This window comes from Podarcis pityusensis (assembly GCF_964106645.2).
Source record: "Podarcis pityusensis genome assembly, chromosome: 3".
NCBI lineage: Eukaryota > Metazoa > Chordata > Lepidosauria > Squamata > Lacertidae > Podarcis > Podarcis pityusensis.
In genome coordinates this window covers 81435071-81443354 of record NC_138026.1, presented here as the reverse complement: position 1 = coordinate 81443354, position 8284 = coordinate 81435071, and positions in this window count along the sequence as shown.

Below are 8284 nucleotides of genomic sequence, written 5' to 3'. Positions count from 1 at the left end.
GGTCCATGTATCAATTGTTGTCAGATGCTCCACATATAACTGTACTGAGCACTATTTGTTTCATACAACATCATCTAAATGAGCAATAAATCAATACTGTAATAATGAAAGATTTGGGAGAGGAAGGAGAAATAATGGAAGATTGGGAATGTAATACATATGGCATCAGCCGCAAACACATGTTACATTAGTTTTCCCATTCAGTGATCAGTTCTGACCTTTTAAAAGCAAATTGGAGAGAAAAGAAGAGCATGGATAGTACTGGAAGGACCAGCTCCAAGCCATTTGCTGCCAGAGATCCATTCAAATTGATGGCCATCATTGCCTTCTGTGAAAGTGAGCGCCACAGTTTTGCTATGCCCTGCATGAAGGAGTACATTCTTTTGCGTGTTCAGACCCAGAGACCTCCCCCCTCCCCAAATAAATTCACACATGACTCAAATTTTAGTTTTGGTTTTTGGCAGAATTTAGGCCACAACTTTATTGATTACAGAAAATGAGTGGTTGCATAGGCTCTGGTTCGACTAGCTCCCTGCACTCTTGCAGGCAGCGCTGACCCAGGACACTAGCATAGGTCGGGTGAACACCTGGGAAGGTGAAAAGCTGGGAACAGACTCTGTTCACCACCCAGATGCCCCCCTAGACTCAGGTACGAGCAAAACCCCCTCTCAGGGGTTGACCACACCAGTTGAGTCCCTGGATTCCTTTAATGGAATACCTTTCACATAGGGATGGTGAGACAGCTCCCCCATCACTATCACCTGAACCAGTTTCTATCTGCCACACGAGCCCCGCGCTCACTGCCAACCACTCACACCTGTAACCATTCCCTTAACCCCGCTGACATGGAGGTCAGCCACAAATCATTCCCAATTACAGACAGATGAACCCCATCAAGCCCGTAAAGGGACGCATCACGGAAGGTAATGCCCGGGTGACGGATCACCTTCTTGGCCACTGTGCTCTGGATGCACCTCCTGGCCCTCTTGGTGGCAGCTGGGCATCGGCTACCACGCCACATACATCACTGCAACAGCTGTGACCAAAAAATTTTGAGTCCCAGAAGAGCTGCCTTCAACTCTTCCAAGTCCTCCAGCATGCGGGTCCGCAGGCTCAAGCCGGGAGCTTCCAGCAAATTGTTCTCGTCCAGCTGCACCACCATCGCTGCAGGCGTGCCCTCCGCAGACACCTTCGCATGCAGCATTGGGAGAAGCTCCTCCCAATGCATTCTTTGTCTGGACACACAGGAAACGCACACGTGATCAGGGAGTGTGAACCTGCGTCCATATCCAGACACCGCCGCCCTTCTGCTGTTCCCAACTATCCAGACATGCAGGGTAGGCAGACCTAGGAATGAACAAAACAACATTAATAACTGCACCTCAGCGCCACATCTGAACATAACCCCTGTATGTGTCAGATTTCCAGCAGCCCAGATCATTGATCCTGTCGACGGACAGACCCCAGTGCACAGCGGTAGTAGCTGCGCCAATGCGGAAAGAATGAGGTGCAAACTCACTGGCCATCAGGTCACACACTGCCAGCGTCTTGCACATTACTGTAGCAAATTGATGCCTCTTTAAGTTTCACTGCCATCAGTGGTAATGTTAAATTCCACCACTGTAACACACAGGGTAGTGAAGACGTAGCTTTGCAGATTTCGAGCAGCCACCAATTGGGAAATGTAACTGGTTCATCAGATGACACATGGGACAAATGCATATGCTGAACTGCATCCCTAGTTGAGAGAGGAGGTCTGAAGGGAGATTCTACATATGTTCAGTGGAACGTACAGTGGTACCTTGGTTTAAGAACAGCTTAGTTTATGAACAACTTGGATTAAGAACACTGCAAACCTGGAAGTAGGTGTTTTGGTTTGTGAACTTTGCCTTGGAATAATAACACTTTTTTGCTTCCTGTTGTGTGTGTTCCATTTGTAAATTGAGTCCCCCACTGCTATGGGAAAGCACGCCTTGGTTTAAGAATGCTTTAAGAATGCTTTAAGAACAGACTTCCGGGATGAATTAAGTTCATAAACCAAGGTACCACTGTACTTAGAAACCATCCTGCTTTATTAGAGATCCCAACTGCAAGAATGATAAGCACACTCACTCAGGCACATTCAGAAACCCTCTTCAGAACTTCCATCACAACACTGCAAGGTCTGAAGTGAAGTGGATGCATGTGGAAATACAGGGGAGAAGCCTGCAAACATTTCCCTACTCCCTTTTTAAACTACACGTGTGACAACCCCAAATGCCTGAGAATAGCTTCCATTGAATGCCATGCCGGCAGACCTTGGCAATATAGCACCCTACGCGAGGCAAAAATGTGATGCCCCAGCCCTTGTGGTGCCTTTCCAAAGCCGAGTAAGGGAGATGCGGGTATTGGGAAGGAGGTGTGAGGCTCTGGCAGGATTCTAGAGCCCCCCTCCTTCCCAAAGCTGGGAAAGTTTTGGAAAGGAAGGAGGAGGACTCTATGACCCTGTCAGAGCTCTTACACCTCCCTCACAAAGCAAGCGCTTACTAGGTTTTAAGAAGGAAGGAAGTGGGAAGATGCCCCCTGGGTATAGGGGAACCTGTTGCACTCCCCTAAATCCACCTCTGCATTCTTTTGAAGTTCCTTTTAAAAATGAGGTTAGCCTAGGGTGAGGTGAACAACCTTCTGAGCCAAAGTCCTATTCCGCACAGTCTCTCAAAGACCCAGTGAAAGACTGAAGGTGCAAACAAACTGTTGAAAAGTCAGAATCAGGACTGAGGGGAGTCAGAGTCACTCATGAGCTCATGTTGTGAAATGAGCTTTGTGAAAACACCCATTGATGTGTACAACTTGTGGCCTGCCAAAGGGACCAGCCTAACCTTCCACTCTCCCAGTTCAGCTGGGACAGCTGTGTTTCTTAGGGCCTTCCCATGGGGAAATCCCACCCATGAACTGCCACAATTTGAAAAAAACAGAGTCTTTTCATCCCAGCCTACTCATAAGCCACAAACATCCTGAGTTCAGGGTTTGTTGTGAGGTCGAGTCCTGATGTCATTTGAGACAAATATAAATCTGTTTAACTTATTCCTCGTTAAGCTTTAAGATTTCAAAGACCAGAATGCCAAACGACCTGTGATTAATGCCTTTGCTTTGTTCTGATTTTTTCCCCCATGCATTGATTGCTATAAGTTACTATTGCTTGTACTGTGCATTGCCAGGAAATGCCATTATGTTGCTCCTAACTTTAAAAATTAACATTGATTAGCAAACGAGCACAGTACACATTCAGCACAAAATCATTTACCATGCTTGCTGTATTGGTTTTACTAGATTTCAGCATTCTTTCTCCTCCACGATTCTCTGAACAGATTATTCCTGCCTGACCTGCATGAATGTTATGTTTGCCAAAGTGCAGTAAACAAAACACAGCTATTATCCATTTCCCATTCATTTCTCAACAGAGCACAGATAGAGGACACATTCAGCTCATTAATATTATACATATTAAATAGCCTTGGTCCTACCATAGAGATATTTCCCTGCTTCATTGTATTTTATTGGAATTTGTTTCCCTGATCTAGGAATCCCAAAGGTATCCATATTGATTTTCATTACAAACAGCAACATACACACAATCGATTCATTTTACCAAACAGAGTGTTTGTTCCTGTAGGAGCTCCGCATGAATATGGGTGAGCAGCTGGAGCATTGGATCGGGCATCTAGGATTAAGTATGCGATGTCCACATAGAGAGGCAGCAAAAGATGTTGATTTACAAATAAAACCATTTACATCAATTAGTGAACATGAGGCACAGAAGTGGCAGGTCCCAGTGCAAGTTACAACCAACAATAGTGCTACTAAAATATAATCAGAAGGTTGGTTATCAAGTTTAGGACTGAGCAAAAATATCCCCTCTGTCTCAATTGCATTCCCATTTGCAGTTTATTTTTTTCTGGGGCTAAGGTTTAATGCTGAATTAAGGATTCTGCAAATGTTACTGTCTTGCTTTTCAAAACAGGTTGGTACCAAATCTCCAGGACTGCACCGAGTCAGCTGAGGATCTTTCTCATTTTAAGAAAATGATGATCAGTAAAAACTGCTCTTAGAGTGATTCAGTTCCTCTTTGCTCACTAGGTTCTTACTCAGCTGCTTCAGTCATACACAAACCAATGGCCCGGCACCAGCAAAGTATCATTGTTGCTGAAACCTTTTTAAAGCTCCAAGCAGGCTAGAAAGCAAATGAAGCAGATTTATATATTTTCTGTAAGTGCAGACATCCTGTTCTGCATCTGAAACAGAATACTCTTATACATGTCAGGCTATACAAACCACTGTTCTTCTCCAATGGGATGAAAATCCATTTTTAAACATATTAGGATAGACAAACAGCAAAAGTATTGGCCCTTTCTTGATTTTATTCACATAGCACACAATACAGCCAAAAAGGTAAAGGTAAAGGTACCCCTGACTGTTAGGTCCAGTCACGGACGACTCTGAGGTTATGCGCTCATCTTGCTCTATAGGCCGAGGGAGCTGGCATTTGTCCGCAGACAGCTTCCGGGTCATGTGGTCAGCATGACTAAGCCGTTTCTGGCGAACCAGAGCAGCTCACGGAAACGCCGTTTACCTTCCCGCCAGAGCGGTACCTATTTATCTACTTGCACTTTGATGTGCTTTCAAACTGCTAAGTGGGCAGGAGCTGGGAACAAACAACGGGAACTCACCCCATCACAGGGATTCGAAATGCTGACCTTCTGTTCGGCAAGCCCTAGGCTCAGTGATTTAGACCACAGCGCCACCCACGTCCTATAATACAGCCAAAATTAAGTGTTTTTTATGCTTTTAGTTGGAAATACACATGCTTAATTCTCCCACTGAAATCCATGGCACCCAATTTAGCACATGCAGTTCCCAGGTGATAAATACATCTGGTTGGTTCAGACAAAGCATCTCTAGCTTATTGTAAGCCATCATTTATGAAACTAGGAATAAGTGTTGAGTGTGTACACCCTCCTTCGCCTCTTCCCATCAAATCTCCTGACCTGACCTGAATGAATGAATCATTGAGAAGTCACATTTCCTGGAAAGCAGAAGCCAGACCCTGACTCTTTACCATACATTTATTCACAAAGTTGTCACCTCTCAGTTTCACCTGTGAATTTTTTTCCCTTGCATCCTTATTTGGTTCCAAAATGCTTCTGGTGAATAGCACCTTGTCATTGACTGACAACCCAGATTCATGCAGCAGACCTGGCTTTAGCAAATGCAAGTGAAGTCTGCTTCCTTTGCATCTTTACTCAGTAAGACTGTGCAAAGTAACACATGCTGGTGTCTGCTTGTGTTTTCAGCTAACGTGTTCTCCAGCTCTGTTCCTCTCTTCATTTCTTGCTATAAATCTTCTCAAAAGTTGTGTTTCTTAAATGTGACAAACAATCAAAAAGCTAAGTCTGCTTTGTGCACTGCCATGATCCAAAAACATCTAGCACATGATAAGCTCGTTCTTTTGAGAAGATTAACAGCGCAATCCTATACATACCTTCTCAGAAGTGAGCTCCGCTGATATCAATGAGACTTACTCCTAGGTATGTGTGTATAAGATTGCAGACTACAACGTCTACTAATATTTTTCAAATCATCTTCCCATCTTGAATTGGGTTCTCACCACATATTTTCCCTGTGCTAAATATGATAAATCACTTCCATTAGTCAAGCACACTTTATTTTCCTTTCCCATAATAGTTTGTTTATTGTTTTGATACTTGCTATAGCTACTTTGAAGGGCATCATTGTTGTTGCTGTTTTTAAAAAGGTCTATCTGACTCTGTTTTATCATTTTCTTTGAATTGAAACCAAACAGCTTAGCTTTTCCTGCCATCATCATGAACCAAATGATAACTTTGTCTCCCGAACTTGAACTCAACCCTTATCTCAAAGAGAGAGTTGGGGGGGGGTACAATAATCTTCTCTGCAAATTCAAAACTGCATAAACTGGCATTGTCTCTTACTTGAGTTATTTTGAACACATCTGAGGAAAATAAATCGTGTGACCTTGAAGTTTTGCTGTTATTACAGTTGTTTCAGTACAGACAGAAATGCATATTTTATAGAAAAGCACAACATCTGCTTCAGTCAGCAACCACTTCCTTTGTTATTGCCAACACACCTGAGTGAAAACTCAGGACACAGTATTGTGGAAGGGAAAAGGTTATATTTTTAAAATAGAATAGTGTCAAGTATCTGCAAATCAAATTAGTCCAATCAGGAAGTTCCCCAAGACAGGAGGAAGCTGGGTGTCGTTACAGGTGATGCCTGTGGCAAAGGATTGGAAGGAATACTTCCTCCTTGTTCCAAGAACCTTTGGCACATGACTTGACATCCAGCATCCACCCCAACATGTATGCCAAACCTGAAGGGCACTCCCAGTGACCCCACACAAAGCAGAGTAAGGTGATCAAAGGATGCCCTTGACCCAAAACTGCCTCAGTTATTTACCCACTATCTCCTTACTTGTCTTTCCTATCCAGACTAACAGCCAGTTAAACTAATCATGCTCAACACCATTTCAAATGCATAACAAACTTCCAGCAGTATGAAGTAGATGAAAATGAGGAGGTCTAAGGCCAGTTAGGGGTTCCGCCCAAAATTCCTAAAAAGGTAATGGTAAAGGACCCCTGACAGTTAAGTCCAGTTGCAGACAACTCTGGGGTTGCGGCGCTCATATCCCTTTACAGGCCAAGGGAGCCAGCGTTTGTCCACAGACAGTTTTTCCTGGTCATGTGGCCAGCATGACTAAGCTGCTTCTGGTGCAACAGAACACCGAAACCAGAGCAGTGCACAGAAACACTGTTTACCTTCCCGCCGGAGCAGTACCTATTTATCTACTTGCACTTTTTGGCGTGCTTTCAAACTGCTAGGTTGGCAGGAGCTAGGACCAAGCAACAAGAGCTCACCCCGTCGTGGGGATTCGCCAACTTCTGATCGGCTCACCCCGTCATGGGGATTCGCAAACCTTCTGATCGGTAAGGCCAGGAGGCTCAGTGGTTTAGACCACAGCGCCACCCACTCTTAAATTCCTACCCAGCTCTTAAACAGGCAACTAGCAAAAGCCCATACTGCATAGGAAGTGAGGGTGCTCCAGTGTCTGAGAAGGAGTAAGGTTTTTTAAGGCTTAAAAAGCTTTGCCCCTCTCATTACCTTGATTGGCCCACACCTTCATATAGGTCACCAAAAACAATCCCCCGTAAGAATCCACCTGAGTCCCAGGAGAATTAGGGTGTGGAAAATTCGTCTGCACTGAAATATGGGAGTGTCACTTTCCAAAAAACACTATGTCATCATCTTATCTGATGTCAGGACTATGGATGGAGAAATGGTTGCAAAACAGAATATGCCATATGAATCCGTTCAAAGCTGTGTTTGAACCAGCAGGCAGCGACTGTTATGTTAACAGAAATTCATTCAGAAACTGATTTAGCTGAGTAATTAATCCAAAGCTCTTGATTATGTTCTTCCTCAAATGATGCTTCAGATCGCCAATGAAATCCCTATATCTTTTCATGCAACCCCCCTCAGCACGCACCTGGCATTGCATGGAGACAACACCACGTCTGCTGAGAGATGCAAGGATAAAACCTGCAGTCATGCACACATTTGCAGTAGTAGTTCCAGCTGTCAGTACCTCACAGAAATAATTGCTGGATACTGCAAGCTGTACCCATGGTCCTACAGAGGCTCACCTAGGCAATGGGAAAGATCACACAGAGAAGTAAACCTCCAGTTTGCTAGAATGAATTTAACCTACAATATACCATAGGGATATTCAAGTGTAGAGTTGGGGATGGCCTCATTGTTTTTGAAATGTGCCTAGATTATTTTGTAAGCCTGCAGGTAGGGCCATGCCTGCTTTAACTTGTTCGTTATGCCTACTGTAGCGACAGGCAAGATATAACTAATAAATGATGGTTATTCTTTCCTTGTCACTCTGTTTAGATTTCTATTCCACACAAAAACTGACATTTAGCTAGTGACAAAATACATTTCTTGGAAATGCAATACATTTTTTGAAAATGTTCAGCCACATTCTGTGCCTCTCCTAAAGATATGTTCTGGGGTGGAATTTTCAGGAGAGAATTAAGTACCAAGTAATGTAACTACCCCTTCTTCACACATTAGCAAGCTGCTTCTTATTGTCTCTTTTGGGTAAAGTTCAGCCGGCATAATTAAAATCAAATCAACTGTTTCACACAGTAGGAGTAATTTTATTCTGGGTAACTCTTCGCCTCTTGATATGCCTTTCTTTACT